The sequence below is a fragment of the Lutra lutra genome, chromosome 18, assembly GCF_902655055.1.
Source record: "Lutra lutra chromosome 18, mLutLut1.2, whole genome shotgun sequence".
NCBI classification, from domain to species: Eukaryota; Metazoa; Chordata; class Mammalia; order Carnivora; family Mustelidae; genus Lutra; species Lutra lutra.
In genome coordinates this window covers 24,973,344-24,987,461 of record NC_062295.1, presented here as the reverse complement: position 1 = coordinate 24,987,461, position 14,118 = coordinate 24,973,344, and the positions used below count along the sequence as shown (strand labels likewise).

General features: G+C 43.2%; 1 long non-coding RNA gene across 1 annotated transcript in view; it reads right to left on the bottom strand.

Moving 5' to 3' along the window:
• Positions 1-3,289: 3,289 nt before the first annotated feature.
• Positions 3,290-14,118, bottom strand: part of LOC125091182 (uncharacterized) — a 29,829-nt gene continuing 19,000 nt past the window's right edge. Inside the window, exons 2-3 of the long non-coding RNA XR_007124600.1 lie at positions 5,807-6,084; positions 3,290-4,472 (exon numbers count right to left, since the gene is read on the bottom strand). This is a non-coding gene — a long non-coding RNA (uncharacterized LOC125091182). The remainder of the gene's footprint in view (positions 4,473-5,806; positions 6,085-14,118) is intronic.

The following is a 14,118-nucleotide window of genomic DNA, read 5'->3' as shown; positions in this document are numbered from 1 at the left end:
AAGTTCATCCCCTTTCTGACCTAGCCTTGGAAGTCACATTGCCTCATTTCTGCAGCATTCTCTAGACTACAAGAGATTCAGAAGTCTGCTCTGATTCCAGTGGAGGGGACCAGACCCCATCTTTCAATGGCAGGAGGTTCCAAGTCACACTGCAGAATAACATGTGGGTTAGGACGTGTTGTTGCAGCAGCCGTCTTTGGAAAACACAATCTGCCACATGTCCTGGCCAAGGCCGAGTTGTAGAAGGAAGATGATAATAATATCTACTTAGTAGGGTTGTGAGGGGGCGCCTGGGTGGCTCAGTCAGTTAAGCCACCAACTCTTGATTTCAGCTCTAGTCATGATCTGGGTCCTGGGATTGAGTCCCATGCCAGACTCTCTGCTCGCTTCTCCCTCTCCCTCTTCCTCTCCTCCTCCCCCTCACTCTTGTGCATGTTCTCTCTCTCTCAAATAAATAAGTAAAATCTTTTTAAAAAATAATGTTGTGAGAACTAAGTGAATAAATCCATGGAAAGCACTTAGAGTAGAATCTGGCATGCTATTTTCATCACCATTACTATCATCATGCACTGAACAAGGAACCATGCAGTCGTGACCCCCACGGGTCCTCAGAAGTGCCTCTCTGAGGCCAAGTACACAACTGCCTCTGGCCCCTATTTCCCTGAATCACCCTCACTGACTGTAAATCTTCCGCCATTGCTAGTGGCATGCTGGCTGAGCTAAGACCCTGCAGCCACTGGTCCCCACACCTCAGAGATGCCAGTGCGTAGATCCCACACCGACTGGCTACGGTTTGCTGCTGCTGCCTCAGCACAATTATTGCCCCCAATCCCAAATTCTAGCAGGCAGCCCAACGGAGGAGTCACCTCTGAGTTGACCTGCCCCCTGTCTCCTGCTGTCACCCCATCCCTGAGGGTACCTGCTGATTCCCCAGCCACAAATGCCCAGGAAAAGCAAGTAACAGAACCAAATAAGCAAACAACTCCCCCTCGATACTATGCTCACTTATGGAGGCTGGGACACTATCATTTGGGCTCCAAACTGATGGATAGTAGTAAAACTGTTTTCTTAACTGACAGACATGATCGTTCTCCCTGGAGCAGAAACAGTCCCACGATGGTTTCTGACATCAGAGGCAAGGCTGTTTCCCAGGTCCACCTGCTCTTTCCTCTTTAGCCTGGCCCCATTTAAACATCTGGTTATCATACCAGGTGCCATTAAGAATTTGATAGTTTCCATAGTCTGCTTCTACTGGTCCCAACAAGTCCTTCCTACAGATTTATATAGTCTAAGTTGTGAACAAAATTGAAGTTGATTTTTCCCCAGAGTCCCCCTGTATAGTTCAGTAGATGCAGATGGAAACTTGGGAGGAAGAGAGCCATTTCGACCCAGACCCAGAACACATTTCAGTACAAGCTCTGCCTCCCAGTACACTCTGTCACACCTGCAAGGACCCCCTCATCCACTTGCTTGTTCAGAAAATAGGGGAAATGCTCCATGTAGGAAAAAGTTTTCATGATTTCCTTGACTTCCAGTATGGTGAGGGAGTTGTTACCTGGGTGGCTGAGATGGCTGCTCCAGGAGCGGATTGTCAGCAGGTGTTTTGGAGAAGGTAAGGAGGGATGAAGATAGCAACAGGAGTCAGACTTTGTCCTGGCGAATGAGGGGCCACAGCTCAGGCTGAAGGGGCAGTTCTCATACATGATCCTATGGGCACTGGGGTCCACACCATGCACTTTGGTGCCAAGTCTCGCGTGGCTCAGAGAAGGCTGGAGTGTCAAGTGGGGCAGGGGATCTGGTCTCACTGCGTGGACGGCTGGTTCTCTCCTAGGTACCCAGGATCTAAACTGCTCCTACAGTGGGCAATCTCCCACCTAAGGAGGCAGAGCTCACCTCCCACTGAAAGAGCTGAAAACATCAGACACTTTCCCCAGCTTTGCTGGGGGTGAGGTATAGGGAGACCCACAGGCCTCGTGTCAGGGAGGGTAGATGCGTGGCAGCATCTCTATCTAGTTTCTCCTGGAGGTGACAGTGACAGGGTTCTAGCGTCAGTGGGGACAGGCTAGGTGTTCTGCCAGGCCACCATGGAGAGCAGTTTCTTCATTATAATAGCTCCTAGATAGGACCTGGACATTTGTTGCTATCTACAGAGCTTCCCATTATGTTTTCCCTGGCCATTCCAGAATTTTGAAAACTATCCAATATCTAATATCATTTTAATAAGAAGTTCTTTTCCTTTTTAAATTAGCCCAAGTTGGAGTGCCTGGGTGGCACAGTCAGTTAAGCGGCCAACTCTTGATTTCAGCTCAGGTCATGATCTCAGGGTCTTGGGGTCCAGCCTCAAGTCCCAAGTCAGTCTCCACGCTTAGCAGGGCGTCTGTCTGAGAATTCTCTCTCCCTCTTCCTCCCTTCTGTCTCTCAAATAAATAAAAATAAATCTTAAAAAAAACAAATCGTGATGCTTTCCCATAAAGCTATGACCAATAATGGCACTTTCAAACATTTTTTAACTCCAGAGGCTTCAGAGCACAGTGATCTCAGCAGGGATACCTGTGTCTACAGGGATGCCACTAGCTCAGCAGGGTCAGGCTTACAAGGGGCCTGTGGACATCAACCAAGGAGGCCAGAGCAGGGGCTGGGGGAGAACACGGGGGATGCCCTGGGGTAGCAAAACTGCTAGTTCTCAGGAGTACCAGTAAGACACCCTAGGAGACTCCCCTTAATGGTGGAAGGATGATCCTATGATAGTAGGTAAGGGTAAGACCCAGAGACATTTGGGATGTTCATGACTATTGATGGGACCTCCATCTGTCCACAGGCTGATGCAGCCTCAGGAAATTGTTACCCAACAACAATCTCCCCTGAGCACTAGAGAACCCATCAACCAGGCCCTGGCTACAGACTGTAACCTCAAAATCAAGGCTCATTAGAATGCCTGGGGCTGAGAAGGAAAGAATTCTGGAATTTGTTGTTTGTCTACATTTTTAATTGAGGTATATCAATATCTGGTTTTCGTAAAAGCAGAAAAGAAAAAGCCTCTTCTAATGTCTTTGCTTATAGCAGGTTACAGAGGAAGGAGAAAAGAAGGAAAGCAGAAGAAAAGGAAAGAAGGAAGAGTTTAAAGCCAACAGTATGACTTTCAAACTGTCGTGGAGATTTTAGGCAGCAGCATGACATGTCCAAGTTGGGCCATCCAGGGAGGGCTGACAGCAACGCCACATTCCTAAGCTTAGGAGGCCTAAAGTTTGTTTCCCAATGAAGCTAGTTCAGGGTTAAGGACGCCCTACCATTTGAAGGAAGGAAGTCCAGGGTTTGGCCACCACTTAACCTGTCTCTGTCTCAATGCCCTCAAAAGAAGAACAGACGGGAGAATTCAGGCACTCTTTTACTATAAGTTCAAATGCTCTTTCAAAAGAAACAAGAAAGGCATCACAGATATATCTAAACTAATGCTACAAGACAGGAACCGTAATAGGAACAAATAGTAAGTGTTTGAGTCAGAGCCCTCCCAGATGGGAGGCTGGCAGTGAGGACCCTGAGCTTCTCCAGAGCGGAGAGGGGAAAGGAGCTTGCAGGGATCAGGAAGCACACCCTGCTCCTGAATCAGCTCACAGCAGCAGCCCCCTGCACGGCTAGATAATCTTACACCTGCAACTGTGGCCAGTTCACCCTTCTTATTTCATGAGGGTGAAAAGGTGAATGATTTTTTGGTGGGAGGAGCAAAGAATTTGACTCAGAGATTTACAGTTGAGGGGGACTTTGAAATGACTGAGTCCAACCCATTCAATAGCAAATTCAGTAAAATTAAATCTGTAAACGAAACACTTGACACATGTGAAGGAGTTCTGGAAGAGGAAACAGTTTTAAGAGAGTGAGGATTCTTGACCATCTTGGGTGATGTGTTGGTTATTTACTGCGGCACAAATTATCCCCAACCTTAGACTCTTCAGTGTCTTAAAATGACAATACTTATCATCTCACAGTTTATCTCAGCCAGGAGTCAGGCTTCCAGAATCCACAGCCTGGCTGTGTCCTCTTTCTCAGGGTTCTTACAAGGCTGCATCTAGCTGTCAGCCGAGGCTTCAGTCTTATCCGAAGGCTTGACTGCGGAAGAATCTGCCTCAAAGCTCCCTTACGTGGTTTTGGCAGGTTCCCTTCCTCACTGGTTGTTGGACTAAGGGCCTCCATTCTCTGATGGCTGGTGCCCAGAGGCTACCCTCTGTTCCTTGCCATCCATATGGCAACTTGTTTTATCAGAGTGAGCAAGCAGAAAGAGTGAGAGAGGATGCCAGCATGCTAGTGAGACGGAAGTCCCAATCTTTTGTAACCTAGTCATGGAAGTGATATCCCATTCACTTTGTGTATTCCATTTCTTAGAAGCAGGTCACCAGGTCCAATCCACACTTAAGAGGAAGGCATTATACGAAGGAGTGAATACCCAGAGGCAAGATTATAGGGAAGCTTGTCAGCTGCTGCCTGCAACAGACATATCTAGAAGGTAAGAAAGGGGTCAGAATCCTAGAAATGTAGAATTTTCTGATTGAAATGAAAAGGCCCTGTAGACCTAGCCATCCATGTGCTGTCTGAATTCCTAATACAGCTCCATGCCAAGTAGCTTTTTATTCTACATCTGTACAATGATGTGGTTAGAAGTGGTATCCTTGTTATACCAGGCTACGAACCACCTTCCTGTAACATTCATCCATGCCCATGAAGGCATCCTATGACCTGTGAGAATGGTAGAAAGGTCAGAAGTTTTTATTCTCTTTCAGTGATGGCCAACTGCTTTGATGAAAGCTAAAAAGTAAATTGTAAATAAAGATTGGTTCTCGGGGTGCCTGGGTGGCCACAGTGAGGTGTCCACTCTTGGTCTCAGCTCAGGTCTTGATCTCAGGATGGTGAGTTCAAGCCCTGCATTGGGCTCTATACAGGGCATGGATCCTTACTTTGAAAAAAAAATTTTTGGTCTAATTTTTAAAGTAACCTGGAACAAGTAGAATGTTTCTGCAACCATTAGTTTGCATAATTTGACATATAAAACACAAAAGATCTCTCTAAGAAGCTGAATGAATCAGCACGTTTTAAAGAAAAAAAAATAGTGGGAGTATCTAGTATTACCAAAACCAAAGTCAGCAGTTAAAAATTCCAGAACCAAGAAAATAAACAGATCAAACAAAAGAGAAGGCCCTAGTGCTTTAATCCATTTGACATTCGGAATATTTTTTCACATGGAATTCTGAATTTGGCAAGAAATGTGAACTGTGGTCCCATGACTGGCAGGGAACATTTCAGAGTTCACGGCGTGCTCTCTGGGAAACTACTGTAGCCAAGGTGGTGACATCATGCTCGATCACTCACTTATCTACAAGACCTACCTCAAATGGCTATTTGTAAATGTCAACTCTAGGAAAGACAATTTTTATCAGAAAGCAATAAAGCCAGGTTGGAAAGGAGGTTGGAGGGAGGGAAGGAAGTGGGTGGGGGGAGGAAGGAAAGAAGGAAGGAAGGAAGAAGGAAGAAAGGAAGGAAGGGAGGAAGGAAGGAAAGGAGGGAGGGAAGGGAGGAAGAAAAGAAGGAAGAACCTTTCCTTCGAATAACCCCTTTTATTTTGGGTGATTACAAGATTATGGGAACACACATAAGGCCTACATTGAGGACCACAGAACTATTTTGGGTGGTGTTTATTGCAAAACAAATCTCACTAATTAACTCATAAGACAGCCAAGATGAAAAGATTTTAGGGAACATGTGGTCTCACCCCTAATTTTGAAGATGAGGAAATTGGGTCCCAAAGAGGCTAAGTAACTCACCAAGTAGTGGGAGAAGACTGACACTTAGACAAGCTATTCCCACTAGGGATCCAATGTGGAACAGCTACAGCCAACTTGGTAATGTCTCCATCCCAGGGGATCAGTCCGCCTTTGCCTTGTGCACGCACTCCAGCAAGAGTTATTTCTCAACACTGTGTTTATGCAAACTCTTGAGCAGCACAGACTCCTGGACTAAGAGACTCTCCACTCGGTGTGCAATTGAGGGCAAAGGCTGGGATGGCTTGGCCCTGCTCCAAACTCCTTCTGCAGGGGCCTGAGGTGACAGAAAAAACACATGTATTTTTCCCAGTTAGGTGAATAAAGACCAGGCTCATCAAGTAAGAGTGAAAGTTAGTTTATGAAGTAAAGAAAAGCATTCAAACTGGAGGAGAGCATCGACTGTCTCCACGTGTGTGAGACTTTACGACTGGCCCACTGTCAGGGAACAGGTGGGACAAAGGAGAAACCTGGAAATGTATTTCATGTCTGTGCTAGTGGAGATGGAAGTAATTCAACTGCTTTTCTTTTCTTTTCTTTTCTTCCTTTCTTTTTTTAAGTTTCAGAGGTAGTGTTTAGTGATTCATCAGTTGCAACATCTGCTTTTCTATCTGCTTTCTCTCAGCCCAAATTAAACTTACCTTTTATTTATTTTTTAAATTTCAGAGTAAGCATCCTGCATTTTCCCAAGATGCTTTACTCTCTTTTTTAAAAGATTTATTTGTCTGTTTTAGAGAGAGAGAGCACAGGGGAAGGGCAGAGGAAAAAGGAAAGAGAAAATCTCAAGCAGACTCTGGACTGAGTGTGGAGCCTGACTCGGGCCTTGGTCCCAGGACCCTCAAGATCATGACCTAAGCTAAAACCAAGACTTGGATGCTCATCCAGCTGAGTTACCCAGGTGTCCCTGAAACAGCTTTTAATTCCAAATGCAAAATAAACAACATAGAAATGTAAGACAGCACATTAAAAAGACCCAAGAGTCAAAGGAGGAAAGGTGTATCCAGAGGTGTTCCATGAAGTTGGATGCTAAGAGATAAAGAAAGGAAAAAATGGAGTGTGAAGAAAGCAACATTTTGAAAGCTCAGCAGGTATTTCTTTTCTTTCTTTTTTTTTTTTTAAATCAGAAATAGTGTTTATTGGACTCCCCTCCATTAAAATATTGTCTATGGAAGTAAGATTAACATCTTATCTCTTTGGTTCACAGAACACCAAAAAAGGAGAGGAAAGGAAGAAAGGAGATGAAGGAGAGAAAAAAGGACTTGGGTGAGAACTGGAGAAATCCCCAAGAAAGTTGGGGGAAAGGTCCATGCTTTTGCTTCTCTGCTCTCCCTTCCAATTCTATAATTAGCACAAGAAAGGATTTCAAGGCCCATTTTGGCTTATCTCTTATATCCCTAAATCCATGCCTGTTCCTCAAGTATTTAGTTAGGAAGGAGAGCTGTGAGCTAGTAAAATCTGCTCCCCCACCACCTCTGGAATTTTCCCCACAGAAATAGGACACAATAAAGTCAGACAATGAAAGCATTCACTCCAGGGATGCCTCTGTTCTGGTGAACCAGAATGAAGCTTAACCAAACAAGCTGGGGAGCAACTTAAGCGAAGTGGAAAGAGAAAATGGTTTTCCACTTCTAGATATAGTGAAACACATTAGCAATAGCTTTGGGGTCTAAGAAAATCCAGTGAGTTACAAGTGATCAGTTTCATGATGGCCTGATGAGATCACAGTTGAAGTACATTAATGACGATTAAAGTTAATGAAAAAGGTGCCTACATAGTTTGTTTTCTTTAAAGTGTGTCTTTTTTTAGCCCCACTTTGTTGAAGTACGAATGACATATAAAAAGCTGTGCATATTTAATGCGTACCACTCAATGAGTTTAGGATTCAAATCATGTCCTTTTGGGATCGTGATTAATTAGAATGCTTAAACATTTTAAACATACAGAAATGCTATGCAGATCACTTACAAGGCAGTGCATGGTAATACTAAGTGTCTAAATGTAGCTATTTTGTAAAGAGCTCTCTTTGATTAGAAGGAGTTTAAAAGACACTAAGTAGGAGTGCTCTAGCCCAGAATTGATAGCGAGATTGATACAGTGGCCATGGGCTGAAGGAGAGGGGAGGTAGAAGGGAGAGGTGATCTTGAGATACATCAAATAGGACTTGGAGAGCAAGCAGACCTAGTGGGGAGCATGAAAGGAAAGCCAAAGAAGGCCCAGGTCCCCAGGTTAGATGGCCAGTGTGACACGCGGCATCAGTCGCTGAGCTTGCAGGTGACAGAGGAGGAATTCATGCCACTATGCAGCCAGTCCACCGTGCACCTAGCCAGTTAGGTGGACTGACACCCTGGTTAGGTGCTCTAACCACGCACCTGCAGAGGGCTGTGTGTTCTCCAGATGGGTGACAGACTCCTGCCAGATTATGGACAACTCACTCACCCTGGCTGCCTATCTTCACAGTTACAAAATGACGCTTGTTTTAATATTCTAATAACATCATTGTGTTTAGCAGTTAGTGTCGATATTCAGAAGCCCTCAGATGATGCACACATTTAATGAATTTTACGAGTAGAACAGTTAAATAAAATGAACTCTGTGAAACCAAGAATTATGCTTTTTGGATATCCCATTTGGTAATCCCTTACCGTACATACCAGGCCACATGACAAGCATGCTGGGAGAGCAGTCCTTGGTGGGGTGGGGGGATGACACGGAGGATAGGAGACTAAGGAGGTGATAAGGAACAGAGGGATGCAGCCAGAGTGACACCCTCCTCTGTGTTGTCTCCAGTCTTTGTACCCTTCCTTTCTATAATCCAGTAATTTAAAAATGGTTTCCCAAGTGTATAATATTTGCTTCATTCAGTGACAGAATAGACACTCAATGTTCAAATTTACTGAAAGGGAAAACAATTAAAGTGCCATTTGGAAACTTCTAAAAAACACATAACCAAGAAACTGAGAAAAAGTTCAATCGAAAGTTATTAGAGAAAGTAAAAAACAATTTTAAGGAACTCAGTGTTCATACAAATCAGTCTGATTGGTTTCTTGTCCTTCTCTCTTTCCAATTTCTTTCTCCCTCTCAAAGTGTGGGTTTCATTGACAAACTTGGGAAAAGAGGTGTTGGGGGAACATTCATTATTTAGAAACCCAAAGCTGCCCAAGGGGAGTTCTGAGTCATAATCAATATACTTCACCTGGGAGCCTGTAACAATGATTTATCTTTGTGTGAACTCTAGAGCAACATACACTCCTGAGCTAAAAGACATTCCATTCAGTTTGCAATTGGATGCAGCAGATGTGTGATGAGGGACAGGCCATTGTTTCCAGTATCAAAGGAATGAATGAAGATAGTCTTGTTTGAAAGACTCCACCCCCAAACTACTAGAACTCATACAGCAATTCCGTAATGTGGCAGGATACAAAATCAATGTATAGAAATCAGTTGCTTTCTTTCTTTTTTTAAAAAATTTTAATAAATTTTACTTATTTGACAGACAGAGATCACAAGTAGGCAGAGAGGCAGGCAGAGAGAGAGAGAAGGAAGCAGGCTCCCCTCTGAGCAGAGAGCCTGATGCAGGGTTCGATCCCAGGACCCTAAGATCATGACCTGAGCCGAAAGCAGAGGCTTTAACCCACTGAGCCACACAGGTGCCCTCAGTTGCTTTCTTATACACTAACAATGAAAATATAGAAAGGCAAATTAGAGAATTGATCCCATTTACTATAACACCAAGAACCATAAGATACCTTGGAATAACCCTAACCAAAGAGGTAAAGGATCTGTACTCGAGTAACCACAGAACACTCATGAAAGAAACTGACTAAGACACAAAAAGATGGAAGACCATTCCATGCTCTTGGATCGGAAGAATAAACATTGTTAAAATGTCTATACTGCCCAGAGCAATCTACACTTTCAATGCCATCCTAATCAAAATTCCACTGACATTTTTCAAAGTGCTGGAACAAACAGTCCTAAAATTTGTATGCAACCAGAAAAGAATTGCTAAGGAAATGCTGAAAAAGAAAAACAGACCTGAGGGACTCATGTTGCCTGATTTCAAGCTTTACTACAAAGCTGTGATCACCAAGACAGCATGGTACTGGCACAAAAACAGACACATAGATCAGTAGAACAGAGTAGAGCCCAGATATGGACCTGCAATTCTATCATCAAATAATCTTTGACAAAGCAGGAAAAAATATCTTGTGGAAAAAAGACAATCTCGTCAATAAACGGTGCTGGGAAAATTGGACAGCTATATGTGGAAGAATGAAACTTGACCATTCTCTTACACTATACACAAAGATAAACTCGAAATGGATAAAAGACCTCCACGTGAGGCAGGAATCTATCAAAATCCTAGAGGAGAACATAGGCAGTAATCTCTTTGACATCAGCCACAGCAACATCTTTCAAGACATGTCTCCAAAGGCAAAGGAAACAAAAGCAAAAATGAACTCTTGGGACTTCATCAAGATCAAAAGCTTCTGCACAGCAAAGGAAACAGTCCACGAAACAAAGAGGCAACCCACAGAATGGGAGAAAATATTCGCAAATGACACTGCAGAGAAAGGGCTGATATCCAAAATCCACAAAGAACTCCTCAAACTCAACAACCAAAAACCAGATAATCATGTTTAAAAATGGGCAAAAGACATGAAGAGACACTTTTCCAAAGAAGACATACAAATGGCTAATAGACACATGAAAAAATGTTCATCATCATAGCCATCAGGGAGATTCAAATCAAAACCACATTGAGATACCAACTTACACCAGTTAGAATGGCCAAAATTAGCAAGACAGGAAACAACGTGTTGGAGAGGATGTGGAGAAAGGGGAACCCTCTTACATTGTTGGTGGGAATGCAAGTTGGTGCAGCCACTTTGGAGAACAGTGTGGAGATTCCTGAAGAAATTAAAAATAGAGCTTCCCTATGACCCTGCAATTGTGCTACTGGGTATTTATCCCAAAGATTCAGATGCAGTGAAAAGAAGGGCCATCTGTACCCCAAAGTTCATAGGAGCAATGTCCGCAGTCACCAGACTGTAAAAAGAACCAAGATGCCCTTCAACAGACGAATGGATAGGGAAGATGTGGTCCATATACACTATGGAGTATGATGCCTCCATCAGAAAGGATGAATACCCAACTTTTGTAGCAACATGGACGGGACTGGAGGAGATTATACTGAGTGAAATAAGTCAAGCAGAGAGAGTCAATTATCATATGGTTTCACTGACTCTTGGAGTATAAGGAATAACATGGAGGATATTGGGAGAAGGAAAGGAAAAATGAAATTGGGGAAACTGGAGGGGGAGATGGAGCATGAGAGACAGTGGACTCTGAGAAACAAACTGGGGGTTTTGGAAGGGAGGAGAATGAGGGGATGGGTAAGCCTGGTGGTGGGTATTAAGGACGGCACGTATTGCATGGAGCACTGGCTGTCGTGCATAAACGATGAATCTTGGAACACAGAGAAAATGAAATAAATTTTTTTAAAAAGACTAAATAAAAATGATCCGAACGGAAAAACTATATATATTCGTTTGAGAAGCCAATGATTTCCCAAGAAGCCTCCAGAGCCTGACCCCACTGGGCCTTCACAGGCACTGAATGTGAAGATGAGGGGATTCGGGATGGGTCATATTTTCTTAGAGGCCCTGCTCAAAACTTGGCCTGGAATGATCAAAGGAAATTGATGGGGTGGCTCTTCACCATTGTTCTTCTCCCTCTCTCATCCCGCCATGTCCGATTTCTCAACAAGCAGGTAGAATGTTCTTAAAACAATGACTAGTTACTCAACCCTCCAACAATCTCCAATACTCTTAGAATAAAAACCAAAGACCTTATTAGGGGTCCAGAAACTCTTCCTGACAGGCCCCCATTATCCCTCAGTCCTCATATCCTGCCAATCTCTCCTGCTCTGGCCACATTAGTCTTCCTGCTATTCCTCAAACACGCCAGGCAGGCACCTTTCTCAGGGACTCTGCACTTGCGGCTCTCCGTGCTGGAAGACTCAGATCTTCACCTGACTCCGTTTCTCGCTTCATTCAAGTCTTGGCTCAGTTCACCTCCTGAGAGATCTTTCCTAATCCTTCCGTTTATACAGGGCCCCTCACTCTCTATCCCCTTGTCCTGCTTTATTTTTCTTCATAGACTTACCGTATCCTAACCCCACATTATATCTTTAGTGCTTATTGTTTATTTATCCCACCTTCTGGGAGAAGGAATCTTGTACTTGATAAAGAAAGAAAGAAATTGATAACAACCAGAAAAGGTTATTCCCTTTTAATTAGTTTAAATTCAATAATAGGAAATGACACCAGATGAAATGTTTCAATGGTAGGTAAGATCCTCATATAAAGATGGCAGATCCCAAAATCTCCTCTCCCCGGTACTCATTCATTCTAAAGACATTTATTGTATGCTTACTCTATGCCAACCACTATGCTAGGTTCTGAGAAGGAATAAGATGAAACTCCTGTTATATGGTGTTTATGTTCTAATCTGGGGAGGAGAACATGCAGTTTAGAAAATAAATAACAAACTATTTTTAAATGTGATTTAATGAGATTAGTTCCCTCTGTTTTGAAGGAAATAAGAGCGTGATTGATGGGAAAGAGGATAAGTTCCTTCTTTAGACAGGATGAGAAAGACTCCATAGAGCTTATGCTTGAGCTGAGGCATGAGAGAGGAGAAAGATCTAGCCATGGCATGGGATGTTCATTTCATGCAAGGAAGAGCATGTGCAAAGGTCCTGTGTAGAGAAAGCACTTGGTATTTACAGGAGCAGAAAAGAAACCCATGGGGCCAGAGCAAAGAGCAAGAGGGAAGGTTTAGGAGATAGCAGGCAGAACCAGATCTAGGATTTGCTATTTTATTTTATATTTATTTTATTTTATTTTATTCATTTTAAACTCGATTCTAAACCACTAAATGCTGTCAAGTGGAGGACTGACATAATATCATTTATATTTTAAAATCACTCTGTGTATCAGTTATCTATTGCTTTATAACAAACAACTTTAAGCTTAGTAGTGTAAAATAACAGCAATACTCATTATTATTCTCACAATTCTGGGGGATGACTGGACTCAACTAGGTGGTTCTTGCTCAAGGTCTCTTATGTAGTTGCCCATAAATATTGACTGTGGCTGGAGTCATCTCAAGGTTTTCTGGCTCAAGTATCTGGTGGGCTGTTGGCTGGGACCTTAGCTGGGGCTGCCTGATAGAATAGGTCTATGCAACCTGTCCATGTGGTCTGGGCTCTCTTAAGGAGTGGCAAGTGAGTTGCAGGACAAATAGTCCCAGGAGAGCCAGGTGGAAGCTATATCATCTTTTATGACTTGGGCTTGGAAGTCGTGGGCATATGACTAAGTCCACATTCAAGGGAAAAAGAACTAGGTTTCACGTCTTGATGACAAAGTGTCAAAGAATTTGCAGACATGCTTAAAACCAGCACATCCTGGTTCCTGAGTGGAAAAATAAATTGTATGGGAGCAATGGTGGAAGAAAGGAGGCCAGCTAAGTGTCAGTGCAGTGTCTGGGGAAAAATGACAATGGGGTGCAGATGAAAGACATGCAGAATGCTAGGTCACATTTGAAAGGTAGAAATATCAGGATTGGGTAATGGGCTGGATGTGGGGCATGAGAAGGATGGCCTTTGGTTTGAACAACAGGATGAGTATTGGTGGTGCCATTTACTATGATGGAGAACACTGAGGGAGGAACAAGCGAATGGGAGGCAGGAGATGAAAACCAAGAGTTCTCTATAAGACATTTGGCTTTAAGATGCATTCTCAATATACAAGAGGAAATAGCAAGGAATCTATTTAAATTTAATTTGAGTTCCAGAGGTAGGTGTACTCTTAAGGTATAAATATGCCAGTTGTTAACATATAAACAGCATCCAAAGTCAAAGGTTAGAAGAAATGATCTAGCCAAAGGATATAAACAGACAAGAGGACTAATCTTAGAGATGCTACAATATTTAGGACAATGTTGGAAAGAAAACACAGTCCAAAATTAGAAGAAAACGTCCCTACAAGTGCTTTGCACTATAGGTGAATCGGAAAATAAGAGCACAAGAACAAGAAAACAGCAACACAGAATGAGATGAAAGGAAGATTATAGAACCAAGGAAACAAAGAGAGGACAAAATACCACCATTAAAAATCTAATCAATTAGTAACAAGGAAGAGAATCAAAATGGTCAAAAATAGAAATCAGGGCGGGCACCTGGGTGGCTCAGTGGGTTAAGCCTCTGCCATTGGCTCAGGTCATGATCTCATGGTCCTGGACTGAG